General features: G+C 33.0%; 1 pseudogene; it reads right to left on the bottom strand.

Moving 5' to 3' along the window:
- Positions 1 to 18,963: 18,963 nt before the first annotated feature.
- Positions 18,964 to 21,079, bottom strand: LOC149221218 (glycerophosphodiester phosphodiesterase GDPDL1-like; annotated as a pseudogene).
- Positions 21,080 to 25,148: the final 4,069 nt, after the last annotated feature.

Raw genomic sequence — 25,148 nt, 5'->3', positions numbered from 1 at the left:
AAATAATTTATTTTGGGGAAATCTTTTTGCAATAAATTTTAATACCCAAGTTAAAATGAGATGATTCAATATGAGATAATATGAGATGTTTTTGTTATATATAAGAAATAAAAAAAATAGAATTGTAATAAAATAGTATAATAAAAAGGTTTACTCAATTTATTAATTACAATAATAGGTGTGATTTATATTAAAATTAGAGTGCATGATTTTTATTCTTTATAAAATAACAAATTATAAATGGTTGAGATTTAATTATAGTAAAATATTTTTCATCTTATACATAATCTAATAAATAAAACTATAAAAATTTCAACCATTTTTCAGTTCCAATACAAAATTACCTAATATCGATTCCAAAAAATAATTAATAAATTTTACAAAATTCCCCACACTCTCCCATTCATCATTACCTAATATCAATTCCAAAAAATAATTAATAAATTTTACAAAATTCTGCACACTCTCCCATCCATCACGTTTCATTAATTACTATAGTTTGTTTGTTACCTTTCTTAATCTAAATTCATTGTTTCACTACTCTTTCTATTTGTGAGACCATGTGATTCTGAAAGAGAGAGGGAATTAAAATGGGAGTAGTGCATTTTATAATGGCTTTTAGATTTAGGTTTAATGTTTAGTTTTTCTTTATCATATGTTTCATATTTGTGTAAATTGAAAGTGATTATTTAAATTGTGTATTTCAACATTGTGTATTTCAACAATTTATTTCATATAATATTGATACATAAAATATATTTTATATAAATTTTCAATACTTTCGTATATTGAATAATTTGAAATTTACAACAAATTTATCACAAAATGCATTCACCGCAGAAAAATTTGTCAATTTTTTTTTATCCAAAATCACCCCATAAATATCACAAATTATAAATGGTCATGTACAAATTTATCAACAATCAATCGTAAATTCTCATCCACACAGATACCTTCCATCAATCATAAATTCCCATCCACAGAAATATCATCACAACATATCCGCAAAAGTACACATGGTTTACGTGGGAATCACTATGCATTGCTAATCAAATTAGGGTTAACCGCAAATGATATTAGATTAGGGTTCATATTGTGAATACGAAAATATATTTTTATGTTGCCCCAGATGATAAAATCAATCACAAATTCACTTACGACTAATAGTTTGTTATAATGTTCCTTTTTAGGATATAAAATGTGTAATATATACTTTTATTTATTTTGATTTGTAATATGCTTTACTTTGGTAAACTGAACTAGTTACATGCTTATATGCATAAAATATATTCTTTTATGCATATAAATATGTGAAATGCTTTAATGGTTCAACTTATCATTCGTTTGCTTTACTTTTCAATTTTTGGAGAAAATAATCCAATGTTATGTAATGGTGGACACATAATGTAATCCATTATGTCAAAATAATGTAATGGTGGACATCTAAGGATGCTTAATTATACTCCATTCACTTTGTTGTTATTAATTATATGCCATTCACGTCGTCGAGGTGGAGCCTTTTGAATTTCATATATCAATGATTTATAGATCAACCAGGATTCTCGAAAAGAAGAATAGAGAGAAACATCTTTAACCATGTGGATGTGGATAATAGTATGCATAAGTACATTTTTAATGTTGTATTCATACTTTGCTTATTTTTATAAACAATATTTTAAATGTTTAATTTATACTTTATTTTATAAACAATTTGATTTCGACGATAAAAGTTTATTTGACTTAGGTTTGAAATTTACTTGAAGTTTAATATTTATATTTAATTAGCACAAACACAATAACAAATGTGATTGACATACATTGATTTACATTATTTTTATATATTTATTTGTTTATTAAAGGTGGAAAATAATGTGTATGGGCATATATCAATCACATTTACTAATGTGGTTGTGGTAGTAACACCAAAAATGCAATAACTCAATATCTAGGGTTTAAAAGAGGTTTTATGCTTAACAAGTCTCTCTCTTTTAAACAAGTGTTGTCCTCAACACTTGACTAATTATGGGTGTTTCTACATGAATAACTCATTTTCCTATGTCACATCTTCCACTTGTAAATTCTTCCATTTTATGAGGTACTCAATAACTGCTCAATTTCAGGGCTAGTTAATTCTTGTTTCAAGGATTGTTTCTAGTTCTAATATGATTTTCCCTTCTTCATTAATATTTGGTAAAATTGTTTGGACTAGGATGGGATCTTGTCACTGATTACATTCTTTCAACATGAAGTATGGAATATTGAATGTGTATGTGAAAATGGAGGCAACTCCAATTTGTAAGTCATATTTCCAATCTTTTGCAACATCTTTATAGGGACCATAATACTTGGTTGCTAATTTATTGTCCATCTTTTGTTTCTTGAGGAACATCTATTTATATGGTTGTAGTCACAAAAATACCCAATCCCCCACTTCAAATTCTGCAATGTTTATATGCTTGTTGTTTCATCCTATTTTGTGTTATAACCAAGTTATCGTTCAATAGTTTGAGAACCTTTTGTTGGTGCCCTATGCATTACTCCACTACCTAAACCTCTGTAATTAATTTGAAGGTGATGTGATGGATGGAGGATGAAAGTATTGGGGATTTGGGGTTTAAGTTTCAACGATATATGCATTCTATATTCCTTTGTGGTTTATATTTAAAATTGATTCATGCATTTGCATAAAATACTTTGTTCATTGCATTGATTTCATTATATTGCATGGATTTTAGTGTTTCTAATGTCAATCTATTTTGACTAAGTTGTTCATTGCATTTCTTTTAGTATAATGCATTGATTTCAATGTTTGTATACTAGATAAATTTGAATTTTTTTTTTCATGTATTGATTTCAAAATTTCTACAATGGATGAAGGCTACAAGAATAAATATTTTTTCACTATTCCAAAACAATTGTTTATATAGAATTGTAGGGAAATCATTAAGCCTGGTAAAGGAATTTAGTTGTGAGATAGTGAATAACTAATTAATTCATTGGTCTAAGATTGTGATCATAAAAAAAGAATTAAGGGCAAAGGCTCACATGAGCTCCAAACCATAAGTTGATAAAATTAGAATCACAAATCAAAAGGTCACATGAATCTGACATCTCCAACTACAGAGCTCTATGATGAGCATTCAAACATGAAGGTCATATAAGTCCCTATTCTCCAACATTTGCTAAACTTATGTGCATAAGAACTAATAGCAAAAGGTCAAATGACCTCAAGAGCCCAAGTTGATCAAATCAAAACATAAAGGCTACAATAGTCTCTTGGAATATCAAGTGCATCATAGATGCTTAAGTTTTCATTAGATGATATTTCCACAGTCTGTATAAGCATTCTTTATGTTGCCCACCATTTGACAATTTTATGAGTGAGGTCCTTATTGAGTCATAAGGATTGAAATTGGAGAAATAAACTAATAATATAATGGGAAAGAAATAGAAATAGGGTATGACCTTTACTACAACATGCCGAATTAAGAGTTTGAATGTTCTTGCATTTCAACTTCATTTCTTGTATAATTAAGATGAAAGAAAAGAAAAATGAGAGATTGGAAATAAGAGAAATTGAAGTTCAAATAGATTGAAATAATCAATATGCAAATTATCTATTATTTATTATATACACATCTTATTATTTTTTATCATTCATATTCTTCACTATTGAACATGTGTTACTTTATTATTGTTCCTCATATTCTATTCCTAATTTAACTTTTAAAATAGTCTTTTTAATAATACTTTCTAAATTATATATTATACCTATAAAAAAATTATCGAACATATACATATACATAATAATGATCATCTACCAATTTTATATGATCACTTATTTATATAGTTACGACATTTTAACAAAATCATGTTTAATGTTTGTGTATCAATATTTACTCTATAATCAAGTATAACATACATGTTATCACGTTGTTATCACGTCGATAACACTGACATAACACTTAAACTTAAAATTCATTAAAAATAATATAAAAACAAAAAAAATTACTCGATTATATATTAAAAAGAAACTTACACAAATAACTAATCTTAATGTTTGTGTATCAATATTTACTCCATAATCGAGTATAACATACATGTTATCACGTCGATAACACTGACCTACACTTGTAAATTCAAAATTCATTAAAAATAATAATAATAAAAACAAAACTACTACATTTGCACTCTTTATTAAAAAGGAACTTAAAAATAATTAATCTTAATTCAAATCTAGGTAGCAAACAAGCAAACCGATCCATCTTTTACCAATTTCAATGAATGAAGGAATTTTATTTTCAACTTAAAAATAATTAATCTTAATTCAAATCTAGGTAGCAAACAAGCAAACCGATCCATCTTTTACCAATTTCAATGAATGAAGGAATTTTATTTTCAACTCGAACATACAATTGAATTAACTGTTTGAATGAATTGCAGATTTTCGTAATCAAGCGAATATAAAGATTTTAAGCAAATAAATAGTTTTTATAGGGAAGAAAAGAAAATATATGTGAAAAAGAATTAGCTAAATACCTTTTGAACTTCTATGACCATAGAAGATGTCAATATGCCATGCTTAGCAATTTTTATTTTATATATATATACGTTGTGCAATCACTATGTAATAATGTTGTATCGGTATGTTTTTCTTGTATATATCTTAAATATATAGTTTAAATGAGTTCATCTACTCTCCACATGATTTAGTGAAGCCAGTTCGATGGCCTCTCAAAATCAAAATATAGATGGCATTCCTACAGTAATTTCACTTTTTGCATACAAAACCTCGTTATCCCTTTTGCTCTGAACGCAGAAGATATATTCAGGGTTGTTCCTTTTTCTCTATATATTCAGGGTTGTCATGATTCATTTATATTTACGTTGTAATAAACTCAAGTTGCTTGTTATTTTTTCTAGGAAAGTTAGTAAGTTTTAGGTAATTATAAATTAATAAAATATTTATTTACTATTTTATATCAAAGATGAATGATATTTTATATCAAAGATGAATGATAATTATATTGATGGAATATTTCTATTAGATAGATTCAGTTGAAAAGAATTCTTATTTTAGCTCAGCGATGGAATCTGACTCAAAAAAGTGTTTAGAAAATTGAACCCATAACTCCTCAATAGCAAAAGTATTTTAAAAACAAAAATTCAAGCAATTAAATTAACCTTAAAAACATACTCATGAAAAAAATACAAAAAAAAAAACACTTTATTTATTTATAATTTTATGTCTATTTCAAAACAAAAGTTATCCCACCATTTCCTTCTTGATTAAATAATGAGATTTACATGGTTATTATGTCACACATATTTTTGTGTCAAATATAATATATGTAACAAGATTAATATCTACAATACAGCATAGTCTTTTCCTAACACTAATTAATTGATTAATGTCGTACTTCTTTCAACCTGATTTACATTTTGCTAGCATCTGCATCTCCTCACAACTTCCTCCCCACAGGCTTTCGAGACCTATTCTACTCTGTATCTGGCCAGCCGCCAACAGAGACTTATGGAGAGATTTGCTTGTACGGAGCTTTCACTATTCGGAAAGCTCTGCACAAGCAAAATTAAGATGCACATTTGCTACACCAAAGACGTTAGAGATCCCTTCTACAGCGATTGATAGCGACCACACAGGTCTCAGAGCACTCAAACCATCTTGAACCACTATTCTATTACGTTTAGTCGGCTCCAACGTAGTTAAAGAGACTCCGTGGAAACGGTGAGTGGATTATAAGGTTATCCCAGCTCTGCAAAACAGTAAACTACCACACAATTTAGTTTCTAATTCTTGGAACAATGCTTTTTTAATGGTTGTTTGCGACAAATCCGGTCATTGAACCCGACTTCATCGTTCATGTTGGTTACATTCTGCTTCTCCGACTGTGCACATTGCCTGCACTATATGGTTACTTCCACTGCTATTCATGTACTCGTTGCTGGATATAAGAGCTAGCTGCACACATAACTCCCTTAAGAGATACATGACCACTGCTCATCACCATTTATATATCTTTGTTTATTGCCTGAAAAGAGCTAAATCGGCGACGTACTGGGCTATAGACTATGATGAGAATAGAAATCGAAAATCTGGCTTTGCAGACTTCGGGTGGTAGGGGTTTTCACTTCTTCTAAAGCGTGTTTAAAAGCCCCTACATGTGCTTAAAAAGCCCTTCCGCGCCTCTCCTTCCACCTTACCTGATAGTCTTACTGTTTAATGCTCATGTTTCTTCTAGGTCAGATTCTTCCTCACGAAATTCCTTATATTTGCATTTTCATGTTTAAACAAAGCGGCTATCTAGGTCAGATTCTTCGTCACGAAATTCCTGATATTTGCATTTTCATGTTTAAACAAAGCGGCTTCACAATAGTTGGTGTGACATCTAGAACCGAGGGCTTAGGTTTCGTATGTTTCCATGGCATTCATTTTATTTATTGCTACTAGGGTTAAGACTAGTAAAATTGTAGTTGTTCTTGGTGTTCAAGATATCCAGTGAGTTTGATTTTATTTAGGGACAGGCATTTCCAAAGGGATCTCTGCTCGTATCAGACATGTCAACGTCGGTGCGTGAGGTTGCAGAGTGCCTGGAAAGCGAGGAAATTCGGAAGAAATATTTCAAGTCATATTCCACAAAGAACTGGGAAAATATGCCTATAACGTGAGGCAAGGAAAAGGAAATAAGGCGATGGCTTGCTTAAGGTAGTCGGAGGTGACGGAATGATTTATTTTTTGACTCAGTCGATTATGGCCCTGCCTGCCAAAACCACCCATTTTGGATCTCGATTCATTAAAGCAGGTTTAGAAGCAAGGTATTTAAGGGGATCTTCCCTATAGATAATTGTGACCTCTTCAAGCTCCGATGTCGAGGATTCAACTTCTGAGAAGAGGTATGAGTTCGCCGATTGAAGGTCAGATTCGAAGAGATCTGATATTGTTTCTGATTTCGATTTCTATTTCAATGAGCTTTTATTGTGCTCCCCGCACAACGAAAGCCTCCCCACAATGGAATCCAGAGAGTGGTGTTTGCCGCGTCTATAATTTCGAGAACGTCGCCACCATCGCGAGGCAAGGAGCCAATGGATTTCCAATACTTTTACCATTTTGTCGAGTTACTTAGTGTAGTCATTGTTTTTAGGTAGTTCCTTTGTTCTTGCTCTTTTATTATGCCTAAAAAAACCTTAATAATCAAAGTATGCATATTCTACCCACGACTTTTTGAATTTGAATTTTGAACTTTTTAAAAGGAAACGCCCTACCATCAACGTACACTTGAATTTCGTGAACTTTCTGAAACGCCATACCATCAACTTTGAATTTTGTGAACTAAAGGGAAACGTTATACCATCGCGTGATTAAACTTTAGATTAATTATGTGGGGAATCCCATTAGAACGAGGGTCGCAGGTGTGGATGGAACAATGGGTCGGTGATTTTTTCGGTTTGTAGACACAAAAATTGACTGAGCAGGACTGACAGCTCTATCGCATGCAATCATGTCTTTCATATTTTATTGTAGGTGACTTGTAGCTTTCGACCAGCATTGAAATTTTTATTTGTGTGAAGGTCTTTGTACCGAAGTTCTTCCGTGCACCGAACTTCCGCACAACATTGTTTTGTACAAATTTATAAGATCTTTGGCTTCGTCTAATCAGGTGGAGGAATTACCCAAAAGATTAAAAGTAATCGTAGTAATGTTTGAATTATATTTGAATTATAATAGATTTAGTAACATCAAAAAAAACATATAATAAATCTAAAATCTTCAAGTTTCACAGCTATAATTTGAATTTACAAAAATTTAGATTTTATCAAAATATTACCAGAATTTTTTATGATTTTAAGAGAAAAAACAGAAGTTTCATAGCTATAATTTGAATTTACAAAAATCTAGATTTTATCAAAATATTACCAGAATTTTTTATGATTTTCAGAGAAAAAACAGTCTTATTAAGCTACCCCTAAAATCTTCTAAACAACATCGATGGAAGAGGAAGGAATGGTTTAATGGATTCAACCCCCTAAAATCTTCTAAACAACATCGATGGAAGAGGAAGGAATGGTTTAATGGATTCAACCCCGTGTCTAACAATTCTGCAATCTTTTAAGGTAATATGTTTTGTTTCTGACAGACAACAAGTTAACTTTATTTAGAAGATACAGCTCCCGCAAGAACAAGATTTACTTTTTTGCAATGAGCTTGTTCCGAGATCTGCCAGAACCATTGGTACCCAATTTAATTTTGTTGTTGTGTTAGTCCGAATAAACGTAATTCCCATATATATATGCACACAAGCGTTTGTTATGTTTTCGCAATGTTTGAAATTTATCACTATGAGCTTTTGTTTTGTTGTGAATGAAGATATTTTCTGAGATGACTACCCGCTGAAAGAGTACAGGGACAGAGTGCGGGAACTCAGAAAAAAGTTCGAAAATTTTAGCTTACTACACATCGACCAAAAAGAAAATCAAATTACCCATGATCTTGCACGCAGAGGCTTTAGCGACACGACTGTAGACCGGAGTATTCAAAGGCGTAGAAAATTTCTAGACAACTATCGCGATTCAGAGTCTACGAAGGAATACATTCCAGAGCACAGACGAGATGGTGTTACACTTGAAGATGTTCCATACATGTGGAACAGAAAACATTTGAGTCTTGTTTTCATATACTTTATGCGAAACATGAATAATGATCTATAATATGTAGTTGTGATATTTACTTCTTTGTGGTGTATGTCTTTGGTGATGAAATGAATGTTCTATTAATCTAGGCAGGTACGTTTGGGACTACTGTAATTGAAATGGCTGAAGCAAATATTAGTTCAATTGCTTATTATTGCGAATGGTCACAAATAAGTCAAAGGTTTTAGGTCAAATCTCTTTGGCCATCTTATTTGGTCACAAAATCATATGCTATATTTATAAACTTGCTTCGCATTTTGATTGAGTTAAAGTCCCTTAAACTAATGCTAATATTAGTTTTTACGCATTTAATGTTTAAATATATATCATCCTATGAGTTAGAGATATATATCTCATTTTGTGAGTAAACAAGCTAATATTAGTTTTCACGCATTTAATGTTTAAATATATCTCATCCTATGAGTTAGAGATATATATCTCATTTTGTGAGTAAACAAGTGACATGTGATGTTGCAAGTGGGGAATGAAGCCAATCAGTACTCGGATCGTCAATAGAAATCACTACTCGGATAGAACCAGTGGGTGTTCCAAATACTGCGAAAGCAAGATTCTTGTGAAATTACTATTAGAATTTGAAAGAGTAAGAGACTCTTTGAGAGAAATCACTACTCGAACATAACAAGTCAAGCAAAGCATACTGATCAAACGCAATATAAACTCCGGAAAGTATTTTCTGCAATTAATATTCGAAGTTTCAATCCATCGTTTGACTATTCTATGTTGTTCCCTATCCCAATTCAGTTGAAGCATCATATGTTGATTGAGTTCCAACTTCCATGCTAATGTCAGGATCAAAGGCGAAGACGAAAGCACTACCAGGAGCAGAGCAAGCCAATACAGAGTCGGTTTTATGTGACCTTGAAGGAAACCAAACCATCCACTCAGGCCAAGAAGCAGAAAAGCAAGTAAAAAAACAACTGGATCAATGAAGCAGCAGAGAACCTTGGATCAGGGAAGAAGGAGCAGAGAACCCTACCATTTGCTAGAAGTGGAGAACCTAAATAGTCAGCGCCAAAAGAATTCTCCCACAGCTCGAATAAAGGCAGCCCCTCGAATAAAGGCAGCCCTTTCAAGTAGCTATATACGTACAACCTTAAAGGAGGGAGATCCTAGATCCCAGCAGCTCAAATTCCTGCATGAATCTGGAAAAGAAAGGGACAACCGACTGGACATTTTGAAACTTGTTGAGGACTTACTAGAGAGCTTCTCTGGAGGCGGACACACCACGGCAAGCAAGCACATATGAAACTTTGCTTTGATATTTTTCCAGAGGATGAAATAACTGCTTAAAGGCTCTCTCGGCTTCTCTGAAGGCGGACACACCATGATAGGCAAGCACATACGAAAATCTTCTTCGATATTTTTCCAGACGGTGAAATAATTGTTTCTGTTTTGGTTTTAAAGTCTCTCACCACATGGTTGTCTTCGTCCGAGACATGAAGACAAGTTTCATCCAGTCTCACCACATGGTTGTCTTCCTCGGAGGCATGAAGACAAGTTTCATTTTTCTTTTATTTCTCTATACCCTCATACCAATAAGTCACTTAGGCGTACCCCAGAAAGAAAAGTACTCCGGCCTATCTGGCTTGATTGGCTACGGGTCGGTTCCCCTCCGACCATACCGTTACCTTTTCCTACCATGTGCCCAGTCATGTGTTAGCATATTCTGGTTAGTTCTACAGAGTCTCATAGCTCGTTTCGTCCAGGAATTGAACCATAAGATTACCGAAGGCTCCAGAACGCCGGTTGAGGGAATCATCAAATTACTGCGCTAAATAGGTTGTTCGGAAGAGTGTCTGAAAGTTACTAGTGGCACTCTACGTGCCCATAAATACCATACACGTCTATCCCCCTCATCTCTTTACTTAAGCAAGTGTCTGCGTGTTGTATTATCTACGCAACAAGAATGCATCTGATAGTTGCAATGTTGTGTGTGAAGGTTGTACAGATTCATTCACCGACACTCAATCGTGCTGAAACCATTGGCGGCAGCCTAGAACGGACCTGTGGGTTATTAACATTGTTGTACAGAGTTCAGAGTTCATTGTATTTGTTACAAACTGAAGTCATGGGAACGTATCATATTGCACTTTTTTCGTGGTCGCTGATTTTCTTTGTTGGGAGGCTGGAGGTTCCTCCCCTTTTTCCAGCATTTGAGTTTGTGGTTTATGAATTTTATTATCTGCAAGTTGTTACGTGATGGGAACGAAAGTTGACAATGCTTCACTAATACTTTACACTAGATATGTGTCGTCGTAGACAAATTTTTAACCTTGGTAGATTAGTCTGCATTTGAGTTTGTGGTTTATGAATTTTATTATCTGCGAGTTGTTACGTGATGGGAACAAAAGTTGACAATGCTTCGCTAATACTTTACACTAGATATGTGTCGTCGTAGACAAATTTTTAACCTTGATAGAGTAGTCTTTCTAGGGATCCTTGTAACCAAATACGACTAGTTACTGATATCATGATACTAAAGATAAAATCGGATGGTTTTTATGTTGCATGTAATAAGAAATCTTAAAAAACAATCACATTAGATTGCTTAGCAAATGGTCATTATATACATAGAAAAGTTACTATTATGGTAACATAAACAGTGCAGATTGCTACATAAGTAATAGAAAAGTACAGAAAACTAACAAAGAATTGACTATTGTACCTTTCATAAAGCAGTAAGTAACTTTTGACCCTCATATGCATCTACGTGCAGTCTAGATGCTATAGCATTCTTACATTAGTAATCAACATTTGACCCTTAATCATAAGTGAAATCAGATTCTACAGAGAAGAAATTTAAGCATTCTACATGCAGAGAAAATCTAAGAATTCATAATTTTCTTCTCCTTGAGAATTCTAGCAGATGAAATCAGAGTTGCAAAAACCTATGTTTGACAGTGGCATGATATTAGCAGTCTTTAACCATTGTACCTTCTTTAGCGAAGAAGGTCCAGCATTGGAGACAACCCCCACTCAACCAAGCACCAACCGTAGGCAAAGGGTTGGAAGCCAAATTGACTATGCAAACTAGCGTCTATGATTCCCAGCAATAACTAGTGGCTTGTGCAGTGTCTATTGTCCTGCCTAACCAAGCATGCATGTCATATGTTAATTTCCAAATAGCAATGTTCTAACCGCCTATCCCTACAATCTCTCAGCGTTGCGGCAAGGACTTGTTGCTCAGCGACACCCCTTGTTTAATAAAAAATCATCCATATGTACATTTTATTTGGATGTTTCATTTAAATTTGAATGATGTTGTTAATGGATAAATACGGTAGGAAAATGTTGTTAATATATTGTGAAAAAAAAAGTGTATCTTTTATTTGAATGCTTCATTTAAATTTGAATGCTTTTAGTGGATAAATGTGGTAATAAAATGTTATTAATATATTGTATTGATTTTAGTGTTTATATAATAAATAAAATTTATATAAAAGGTCATCAATGTATTATATTAATTTCGGTGTTAATAAAATGGGTAAATATTATATAAAGAAGTTATATATAAATAAAGATGCCATCAGTATATTGGGTCGGTTTCAATGTTTATACAATGAATAAGAGTCGTACGAAAAATATTTTTTACTGTTTTGTAAGGAATGATTGATTGAGATAGAATGGTAAGAAAATCATTATACATATAAAATGATTTAATAGTGAGAGAGTGAATAACTAGCAATTGCACTAAATGTTGCCAAGGAACGTCATAAGACAATAACATATGGAGAAAGAGCATAGATCAAGAGAGATGTGATATGTTACAATTTCAGTGAGAGAAATAACATGGTGTTAAAAGTAAAGTGAACTACTCTTTCGCTATTTTGAGTTGCAATATGTCAATTGAGAGAATGCTTAGCAGTTTCAAAATTGTACTGGCAGATTTCGTTTTGTTTTATGCCCTTTGTCTAGAAAACATTAATCTTTTTAGAACTTCTCAGCATTTAGAATCTTAATTCTGGAAGCAAGAAGGGGTTGCAGATCACATAATACAAAATTTTATGCACTTATTTCCCACTAAAATATTAGCAAATGACTTTGAACGAGCAAAGCTCAAGGCCCAAACATAACCCCTTGCTTATACCCAACCATGGTATCCTTTTGGGCTATCTAGTTTTCTAATCTTTTTGCTCTGATATAAAGGTCTTTCTGTAAAATTCTGAGTGATACTTACAATATAGTCTCGAATCAATTGTCTTTCCTGAATCGTCTTTCATGTTGGTTGTTTGTATCATTATGCCCAAGCCTTTTTTTTTAAGCCTTTTTTCTTGGCAACCTGGTCTAATGGCTATAATGTTTTGCTATCAATTTATGTTGCAATAGATCCCATGGGAATTATATCAAACACATTGATTGTGTGTGAGCTTAAATTCTTCCCCAATTAATTCTACAACAGCTATACCTATGTTTATTTCAATTGCTATTCCTCACTTTTGAAAATTGAATCTCTCTGGTTTATATCTTCATCAAATGATGTGAATTAGCCTATCTCATTAAATTCTACAATAGCTATATCTATGTTTATTTCAATTGCTTAATACCATTCCTCACTTTTGAAAGCTGAATCTTTTTGGTTTATATCTTCCTCAAATGATGTGAATTAGCCTATTTGATTATATCTTGCATATCAAATAGGAAGATTGTTGAGTCCCTATAATACTAGTGATTCCCCCATTACTATTGTAGTTGTATCCCTTATTAATATTGTTGTGCCCCTATTGTCCCCATATTGTTATTATTGTGCCCTATTAAATCCCTCTGTTATTTTTGTGCCTTTATATTATTATTGTTAAGACTTGCAGATTAGTATATCATCAAAAAATACTAACACAAATTTTCTAAGGGTTTTAAAATGGAATTCATCAAACCTTGAAATGTAGAAGGTGCATTCGTAAGGCCAAAAGTCATGACCAAAAATTCATAATGACCCTCATGAGTTCTAAATGTTGTTTTTGGAATGTCTTCAATCTTCATTCTGATTTGATGATATCCTGAATGAAGATCCAACTTGGTGAAGTAAATTGATCCATGCAATTCATCCAATAATTCATCAATGACAGGAATGGGAAATTTATCTTTAATAGTGAGCTTAGTGAGCTCCCTATAATCCGGACACATGTGCCACGATCCATCCTTCTTGTGAACCAATATTACTGGAGCAGAGAAAGAACTTTGATTAGGTTGAATTATACCAACCTCTAGCATTTCTGCAACCATGCATTCAATTTCACTCTTTTGGGCATAAGGATATCTGGAAGGCCTGATGTTTGGAGCAACACTTCCTGGAATCAAATGAATAGCATGATCATGATCACGAATAGGTGGGAGGCCTTTGGGAGTCTCAAATGCCTTGGAATGATTGTCCAAGACTTTTTGGAGATCTAGAGAAATAAATGATTTCGATGTGGGAACCTCTAGCGAACATAATTGTGCAATTATGCCTCCTTGTTCTTTCTTTAGAAGCTTTGTCATTCCGTTAGAGCTAATTATCTTTCCCGGTTTCCCTGCAATACCCCTTAATTCAACTTCATTTCCTTCTAAAGAAAATTTAATGAAAAGTTCTTGAAAATTAAAATCTATTATACACAAGGATTATAGCCATTAGACTCCTAGTACAACATCAGCACCACCTATTGAAATGGAAAGCATTGGGCTATTCAATACATATTCTCCCATGGATAGCTTGATATTATGGCACTTTCCAAATAAATTTATGGTTCCTCCACTTGCAACCATCGCTTGACACTTTGGTGTTGGATATAGGAAGCAATTCAATTCCTTGGCTATCTTACAATGAATAAAATTATGGGTACTGCCCGAATCAATCAACAGTATTACCTTTTTCTTCTTGATATGTCCTTTTATCTTGATGGTTTCAGGAGTGGTAATTCTGGCCAATGCATTACAAGATATGGTTGGATTGATTTCTTCTTTCTCTAGGGTTTGTTCCTGGAGTATATCCTCTTCTTTGACGTTTCTTGTTCCTTTTCTTCCTCCTCTTCACAATCTATGTAAAATAATTTCTTCTCAGCACGCTTATGACCTTTAGTGTATTCTCTATCACAACTGTAACAAAGCCATTTTTCTCTTTTTTATTCCAATTGTTGTGGTGTCAACCTTGTAGTTTGTGGAAGGCTAGGGGCAACAAAACTTCCAGCTTTACAATTGTGAGTGGTAGGCTTCCTTGTTGCCATAATTTTGATTTTCATTTTTCTTGCCAACCTAAATGCCTTCTCCAATGAATCAGGTTCCCAAAAGCGAACCTCATGTTGGATGTTATCCTTTAAATTCCCTATAAACACATCAATCCTATGCTCCTTTGGAATATATTTTACCCTTATATTCAATTTTTGGAAGTCCTCAATGTGATCCATTATTGAACCCTTTTGTTTGAGATTTATCAATCGGCTAAAAAATGTGTTGCTTTTGTATCCTCATAATGTGCTATCATTTGATTTGTAAAACAGTGACAATTTGTTTACGAGAAAAAAGCCATCGATATCATACACACTGATTTGATTCCAAATATAATGTTGCAATGCGTACCTTTTGTGTGTTTTTTACATTATGGAGATCAAAATATTGCTCCTTCTGTAGTATCCATGTTACGGGATCCTTTCCATCAAACTTCCTCATATCGATCTTTGGAACATGGTGGGTCTTCAATCCAATGTTAGATTCTATGAAATCATGATTAACATTTATTTTTTTCTCATCATGAGTTTCCTTTACTACCCTTTCGCCATTAGTAATCATTTCCTGTAGAAACTTTGTCAAATATGTCTTCAATTCTTCCATGTTGTCTTTATGTTTTGCTTCTAAATCATCCATCTTAGCTTCAACGTCTTTCTTTAAACCATCCATATTAGCTTCCATGCCATCCATCTTAGCTTCCACATCATTCATCTTAGCTTCTACGCCTTTCTTTAAACCATCCATCTTAGCTTCTGTTATTTTTTGTGAAAGTGAATTTTGTTGCACTTGATCTCATAATTTTGATATATCATGTTGCATTTCTTCCTCCTCTTCATGAGTCATGCTAGAGCTTTCAGGTTGCTTACTAGGTGTTTCCATTTTCTTTCTTTGGGGCATCAATTAATGATAATTATGCTTCACTATGCCCTTTGAATTCCTTCAAACTGATTTTTCAAACCAAACTTATGTAAAATTTAAAAAATACTACACAATTTTTTTCACTTTGTAGGAGCTCGATATTTTATCAGATCTATCTCTGAAATCTTAGATCTCCAAGGTCTGAAAATTTGAACTCTTATAGCCCTTTGAGTCTTCTTTCCAACTCCACTAGTCTGATCGAAATTGGATTCTCCAAGAAAGCGTTGTGCCCAATCTCCCAAGATGACTTGATTATACACTTTTTCAGTAGAGCGAACTTGTACAAAGTGCCGTGTGTCACTGTTTCAACCTTCGGACCTGAAAATGATGCATAAAAGACTACAGTCCGTCCTCGTTCTGTAACTTTTTATGAAATTTCAATCTGATACTCAGAAAGAAAGTTATGATGATTTTCCCAAGGTCACCTGTTTGGAATGTAATTCGTGCGTCTGCAAAAACCCTAACTTCCTTGGATTATATCTCCGAAAATATAGTGAAACAAGATCTAAAATTCAAACCCAAGGATCACTGAGATTTCTTCTCAAATGGGTTTTTTTTTTAGCATTTGAAACGTCACAGAAAAAAATTTATAGTGAAAATACCACGATGACCTGTTTTGGAGCAGCGAAAACCTAGAATCCAAAGCTCTGATACCAAATGTTATAAAACCAGCGCACAAAAAGATAAAAAATATAGATCAATGACTTAAAAATCAACCTCTTCGAGGGGGAAACCTTCTTTACATTACACAAATGAACAATTCTTAGATGATACAAATGACAAAACCTCATTTCTATATATAAGAGTCTAAGGGGTCACAATATAATCAAAGCCGGCATAACAATAATAATACAAGGGCGCAAAAATAACAATAGTGGGCTTCTATGGGGCACAATAATAACAATATGGGGACAATAGGGGCACAACAATAACAATCAGAGCTACAATGAGAATAGTAATGGGGAATCACTAGTATTATAGGGACCTAACAGAGTTCTTCCCAGAAAGAAATGCCTTACGGTGTAATTAATCAATTTGATGGGTTTAGGTTATTTTTTGAAAACTCGATGTGACTAAGAAATATGAAATAAAATAATTTGGAATTTAAAGTTTGGCAATATCTACATTCTATATTTCCTAGAGATTTAAATTTTAACTTTTGACTTCTCTATATTCATAAATATTATCTATTGCATTGGTTCCATTATATTACATACATTTCAATGTTTACACAACAGATAAATTGATTATTTTGTTTAGTGCATTCATTTTAATGTTTGTGTAATGGATAAACGTTATATGAAAACCATTTTCTCGTTATTTTGAAATGATTAATTTAAATAGAAATATATGGAAATTATTATGCTTCATAAAAAGAATTTAGAGTGAGGCTAGATTATTTGTAATCATGCTAACATAAGATCAATGGGACTATGCAAATTTGAAATAAAATAATTTGAGATTTGCGACTTAAGTTCTAACATTCTTGATGTTGTGTTCCATATCTCTTAGTGTTTTATATTTAAAATTAATTTATGTGTTGCAATAATTTGATTGTATTGGATACATTAGTAAAGTTGATAAGTTTTAACTAAAATTTTCTTTACATTTCTTTAAGTATAATACAATGATTTAAATGTTTATATATGAGATAATTTTGATTATTTTGTTTCACGTATTGATTTTAGTATTTATAGTGAATAAATGTTACATGTAAAACATTTTCACACTACTTTGAAATGATTGATTAAATAGAAGTATAGGGGACATTATACCTTGGAAGGAAATTTAATAGTGGGGTGTGAATAATTAATCAATGAGAAGGTCTAATAACATTCTCATAAAACAATGATTAAAGGAAAAGGCTTACGTGGGCTCCAAATTATGAGATGATAGAATTAGAATCACGAATCAAGGGGTCACATGATTCCAACACTTCCAATTGTAGAATCACATATGGTGAGGATCTAAACTAGGAGATCGTTTATGTCTCATTTCTTGACATTTTTCTAGGCCTAGGTGCCTAAGAACCAACAATAAAAGGTCACATGACTTTAAAATTCCAAATTGTTCAAGTTAAAACACAAAGGTGGCGCAGTCTCTTCGAATCCCAATTACACCGTATGTGCTTGAGTATTTATTTGATGATATTTATATAGTATTTATAAGTATTATTTATGCTAGCCACTATTTATCAGTTTCATAAGTGGGGTCCTTACTAAGGATTTATGAAGTCACAAGGATTAACGTACATTAGAGAAAGAACCCATTAATATTGGATAGAAAGAGAGACGAGGTATGATCCTTATTGTAATATCTTGAGTCAATGGTTTGAATGGTTTTCCATTTCAATCTCTTTTCTCATTTGATTGAGATGAAAGATGGGAAAGCTAATAAGTGTGATTGTATCAAATGTTGAAGAAGATGGATCAAGAAAATCATTGTGTGTTTACTTAAAATTTATTATATGCACATATTATATTTTTATTATTCATCTTCTTTATCATTGAGCATTGTTACTTTATTACTATCCATTTCATTTCATTTCTCATGTAACTTTCAATTGATCTTCTTGATAGTATCACTACAACATAAAGAGGGGTTTTAATACAATAATTAAGACAATTATTAGATAAATTGTCTTAACTTGAGACAAAAAATAACTTATGTATTGTCTTAAATATTGTCTTTATGCGAGTGTCAAGTTATTGTCTTAAAAAATTGTCCCTATAAAGACAATATAGAACACAAGCATTGTTGTCTCTTAGGAGACGATTTCATTTTTGTCTCTCTAGAGACAATAAAAAAATATATTTAAAGACAATACAATATCACTTTTGTCTCATAATATAAAAAAATGAATCCATAAAAATATGTCATGTCATCATTGAAATAAATCAATATAAAAATTATTTAATTAAAAATAAACTACAATCCCATTGATTAATTCATGTTAGGGCACAATGGAATCGAACAACCAACCCATTGCTTATAAGGCAAATGCTCTTCCATTGAGCTAGCACCCTTTGAAAAAGTATGTGAGTTATGAAAGTTCTTGAAATTGCATATATACATCTTGATTTAAAAAAATGCATAATAGGATAATCTTAAATAAACATATTAAGCACCCCTCTTGTATAGTAGTGAGGCTAGCGAGGAAAATTCATTTTTGAGAAGAAAGATGAAAATTGACATATTGTAAAGGTGCATTCACTGGACAATATCCATGGCCCCTATAAGAAATGACTAAGAAGCCAGCAAATCACATTCCTCCTTAATACTATAGGATGAGAAATGTTTTGATCTCCTCAATGGTAGAATCTGGAATGTTGATACGAGTTTTGTCCACAACATAAACCAACTTAAATTTTCTAAGTTGCTTGAACTCACATTGTATCATGATCATGTCAGTCATGTTGTTGTAACTACTCATGTTTAGAGCTGAAATAGTGGCCTCTACGATACTAAGGTTTGTTGCCAATGTTATAGCTCATGCATTCTATGAAAAAAAAACAAGAAAGAAGATATAATTTATAGTATATACAATTTACTTTTATTTCATGAATTATTTTAGATGTAACTCCTCAAATTACTAATGAGATTGAAGAATTGTACCTCTATGTTGATGATGGCATGAACATTTCCTTGACTCTGTGCAAATTCCAAAAGGTAGACAAGTTCATGTATTTCCCCACATTAGCTTCTGTAGGAATCCCTAAAAGATTATAGCCATCTATATTAAAGGGGTTGTAAATGTTTGTTGCACAGTCCAAGGAATTCATATTACATCGGTTTCCCTATGGAATCACAACAAAATGAATAATGTTTACTATGCAAGATTTTAACTCCATGAACCTGTTATATTTATAAAGCTAAAGTTCTCAATTATTATTGATAAAAAGAGGGAGAAGTTAACAATGTACGATCATTTGAGGAACAATTCAAATGATTATGTTTTTGAAAATTTGGAAATTAAATGGTGAGCTAGGAAGATATTTTCTATTATTTTGACTAATTCAGCCAGCTTGGATCAAAATTACGTGTCAAGCTTTGAATTTCATTCCATGTGAGATCAAATGTGAAGATGCTTGGCTTGTTCTTTGGGGTATCTAACACCATTTTGTTGATGTTTGGTACTGTTGTTAGGAAAGATGGATAAAACACTGAATTTGATAAGATATTTGTTCCTATCATAAAGTTTGTTGATTCCCTATAGATAAGAACACCATTTTTTTTTTGGATAACACAATCAATGTAGTCAGCTCCATCTCTTATCGCAATCTGATAGGTAATATCCATACAACTAGGGTAGTCACCACTAGCTCCATTGTGAGAAATTATTAATGGTTTTCCTAGAACCACCAGTTGAAGCATAGTTAATGTTAGCAATGCATGTACAATACTCTAGATTTTCAATATTTCCAGCAGAAACTATATGAGAGCGCTAAAAGGCACAGGTAAAAAATGACTAACAAGCAAGCAGGATATGAAGTGAACTGTGCACTTGCTTTGGAGGATATACTAACATTGCTCTGTGCATAGCAAGCTATATTGTCATTAATCCACAGAAATTCAATTAGTTTATAATTCTAAGAATCTTGATCAACAAAGAAATATATTCAGAAAGAGATATATACTTATTGTTATAAAAACGTTATGGCCTTGAAAGACATAAGAAGAATTATAGACCTGCATGGATAAGGGATTGGACAAATTGGTGGAGGTTAAGTTGAAAGAAATCCATACCTATAGCCTCTGATGTTGTTACAGAGAAATCCATTAGGATGCCATCAACTGTGAAATTCTTGTTGTCCACAAACTAAAGATATTCCCTTATTGGATCATAACTATAATTGTAGATCATTCCATATTCATCATTGGAAAAATTAGCTGCAAATATTTCCAACCCTGTAGAATGTGCATCTTGTACAATACTTGTAGGTGCTTGAAAATATAAGTTTGTATCGACAAGCCAAATGTAGTCCTTTGGAACCATGATTCTAGCAGCGAATGTCTTCATAAAAGTTAATTTTTTTATGAGGGAACCATATGTTGCATTTGTCGATGGATCCACATTTTCTTTGCCAAGAAGCATCAATATTAGCTTTGTCTTGTTTTTTCTAAATTGTGGTGCAATGAATTGCAAAAACCCAACATCAGTGGAAGAAATGTAGTTTAAAGTCATAGATTTTGAAAGAGATATCATAGATGATGACATGCTTAAGTTATGCCACATATCAAGAAAAATTTAAGTTACTATCCAAGATGATGAAAAGAAACAAAACAGAGAATGAGAGAAATCATTCAGAACACCCACAAAAGAATCTTGGTACTTTCTAGAAAAAATTCACCAAATTCACAACTATGAAATGGTACAATATATATGGACATTAGAAAGAGATACTTGTACATTCAACCAAACTACAGTCGGTTGATATTTTGTTATGCCTTCTGGTGGAAGCAATGGATATATATTTTGAAATGCATAAGAACAGGATTGAAATGTCTGAATTGCTGCAAAAAATGGAAGCATGAGATTCTTGTAATTATTCAAATTCAACAAAATCAAGAAATTCCACTATGAAAGTATAGATTCCCAAGTTTAAATCTCCATCAACTATAATATATATTTGACTTTGGCCATCAACGGTCACACTATGTATTTTCTATTATTATAAGAGGGCCTCAGAGAGCCCGTTAAAATAAACATGTACCATGGCATTACTTGAACACATGTTTAGTTGCTACTTGTTATCACTAAAAAATGCACCACAGGATAGCAATGATTTCAAGATATCCAACAAGAAATATCAAGTGATAACTAATAAACAATCAACCCAAAGGTGCTTTTCCTATATTGGGGGGCATCCCTAATTCTCATGTGCTGAAAATCATTTAAAATTCTACATTTTATATAAGAAATCATCACATAAAGATGGATCCTTGGCATGAAATTAAGAAACCAAAGGCTTAAGCAAACTAATAGTTGAAAGCATATGAGAGAATTTCAACCAACAACCAATGAAATATGACATAAGAAAGGAGAATAAAATGCACTCTGACTAATTGATAAAATAAAAAATAGAAGAAAAATACTCTCTACACTGCATAATAGAACATAAGATAATGCATCCATAAGTTGATTAGCTATAAGAATAGCATGGTCAAATTTTGCGTTTGTATTGTTCAAGAAACCCATTGTATCATGGAGACGAAATACAAGATTCATCCAATAACATGCCCTGCAGAGCGTATAGATAGCAATAAAATACTTTCTGAAGAAGAGACAGAGATGAAGTGTTGTTAATTAATTTCATAGAAACTGTATTAAAGCATGGCCATTTTCCCTCACTTTATAGATATTTGATCCTCTTAAAGGAGGCGCCTAGCTCATGCAATTCACCTTCCCTAACAAATGATGAAGTGAAGTAAAGAAAAGACAATGCACCTTACTTATGTAAGAGCCTCGCGCCCTATATGAAGTGAACTGGAGTGAAGTGATCTCATACATGTCCATGTTTAACTCTCTCATGCATGAAGTCCATCTTCTCTCCTCAAGTTTAGAAGGCTTTCCTTTCACCAAAAATGTTTGGAATGAACTTCTGACTTTAATTGAAGGTAAAGGAAGATGGGAGAAACTATCTCTGATAGAAGGACTGAAGCATTAGATGGAAGACATGATTGTTGTAGATCAAAAGGCACTCCCTTGTGTGGTTACTTTGGGTATCTGGGATTTCTTTTTAAGGCTTTCCATTCACCAAAAAAGTTTGGAATGAATTTTTGACTTTAATTGAAGGCAAAGGGAGATGGGAGAAACTATCTCTGATAGAAGGACAGAAGCATTAGATGGAAGACATGACTGTTTCATATCAAAAGGCACTCCCTTGTGTCGTTACTTTGGGTATCTGGAATTTATTTTTCACAGAAAGTCTCTCACCCTTAGAAGTTTTCTTTAAAAATCAAATATATTTATGATGATATCAAGATGTCTCCAAAAGCCAAAGTTCAAACCCTCCAAACAAATAGGGACGATTAGATAAAACCAGTCCCTGGGGTTATTTGATGGAGAAAACCAAGGAAACCCCGACAAGTGTGGTGTTGGAGGTGTCTTGTTCTCTTCAGATACCAATAGTTTCTCCTTTAACTAGGTCATGGAAATGGATCTAATAAATGGGAAGAGCATAGGACATTGGCTGCACTACTGAGAATTGCAGTGGAGAAAGGATGGATTGTCTTCAAGTATTTGGAGATTCGAAGTTGACCATTGATTGGATCAAATGGGATACAAAGATGCATAGTATATACCTTCAACCAGTCCTAGAACATATTAGGCTTCTAATTGGTAGTTTCAATAGTATCTCTCGCACATATGTTTACAGGGAACATGATGTGTTGGCTAACAGTCTTTTAAAACAAGGTATTGAAGTTGCAAAAGTCTTGGAGCTCACAGAACATATGGAGGAAGGGGATCATCCAAAAAATCCCAAACGTTTTCTCATCTAGCCTTAATATCTCTCCTAGTTTTTTGCTATTGTTGTTATTATTTGAATAGGTTCTCTATATGATGTTTTTCTTTATATCTTCCTGAAACTGTAGCAGACAAACTTTAGGCTAGTTGTGATGGTTATTATTTTGATTCCTTGAAAATTTTCAGGGCCCTATAATAGGCAGAAACACCTTTTTGTGTTTAAGAGATGGTAAAATATTTCAAATAGAAGTTATCTTAGGAGTTCTTTGCTTGAATGTATATGTGCCTAGTAGCACTCACAAAATGTGAATACTTTTTATTTCAAAAAAAAATCATCTTGGAATAACAAATATACCATTCGATTTGAGATCCCACAGATATGACATTATATATTGATTTGAGATCTGACAGATATGAAATTATATATCTGAGTAGATATTGAAATTAATGCAATGCAATTGGATGCCAAAAGATTGTGGAAGGTATGGGTTGTCACTTCCCTTAGCGAGGCTCATTGCTTTGGTAAAATTTAGAGTTGGATTATTGCTATTTACTTTAGTAGATTACACTGGCATGGGCAGCAGATAGAATTAAAAATAAGGTAGCGGCTCCTGTGAGTGAGCCTTAGGACTGTAAAGAATGGTCTTATAGATCTGATGACCTTGAGACCTCAAGGGTGTAGGGACAGTTGAGCTCTAAATCTGTAAAAGATGACATTGGGCTTAATAAAGAAGAATAGTGCAAGAGAATATCATTTTCATATGAATCTACACTTTGTATTCCTACTCAATATGTGTGAGAAGTTCCTTTATCTTTAGGCTCAACCCCCACCTGCACTACATCAAGTATTGGTCGCTTCTCAAGGTTCACATAAAACAAAAATCAACACAACCTTCTAAAAATGTGGGAGGATAAGGTATAGCTCATGGGTAACTGTTAACAAGAAAACATGCTAGGGTTTGAGGCTTTGAGTGCGAATGAGAGTGTTATCTATTAATTAGAGTAATTATAAATCCTAGCCACCCTTTAGGGCCTGATATAGAGTAAAGGTATGAATCAACACCCAGTGTCACATAGATTGTCATGTGTTGAGAGCAAAGTAATCATTCTCTTCAGGAAGGAATAAGGCATAATACCAAGAGATGGATGCCCCCACACAGACCTAGTTTTTAGGCCATCAACATTAACAAGGAAAGAACTTAGCACAAGGAACTTGTAACCCTGTGTTAATCAAGTATCTGACAACAACAATATAATAAATCTAGTGACTGGCTCCTGAGAGACAGAAAAATCCATTCAATTGGTTATTACCACCTCCAAAACAATCTCATTTTCAAGGGTGACCTTGCCCTACACAACCCAGAGAGAAAAATAAGTCTCTATACAATTTCCAGGGATAAACTTGTGAGTTTTATTAAGATAAAATGATACAAAAAACTTGGTAATGAAATGTGGCTCGGGGTTAGTACCGTTCTCCCTAAAGAAACTTATGCATTCATACCAAGGGGGTTTTCTGAAGGTAGTAGTATTCTCTACCAAGAATTGTTTCAATAACACTTTGGTGCCTATAAATAACATTTACGAATATGCCAAAGGTCATCCTAACATGCATCCAATCCTAAGCATTCTTTGGCAAGGAGACTAAGTACGTGACTCATGAGGCTTGAAGAAACTTGTATGATAATTATAAAGGAACAGAAATGCCTCCATCCTACAACCGAATGAGTGCAATGTTCAAATTATGTTTGGTTTCACTATTCTTCTTTTATCAAAGTCCTATTTATGTTTTCACTATTGTTTGTTCCTTCTTGGGTAATTGGCCTTGACTAATTCAGTG

The sequence above is a fragment of the Pinus tabuliformis genome, chromosome Q (genome assembly GCF_031772625.1).
Source record: "Pinus tabuliformis cultivar Carrire ecotype Pingquan chromosome Q, CPIR1, whole genome shotgun sequence".
NCBI classification, from domain to species: domain Eukaryota; kingdom Viridiplantae; phylum Streptophyta; class Pinopsida; order Pinales; family Pinaceae; genus Pinus; species Pinus tabuliformis.
Note: the sequence above shows the minus strand (reverse complement) of the source record. Positions and strands in the feature narration are given on the sequence as shown.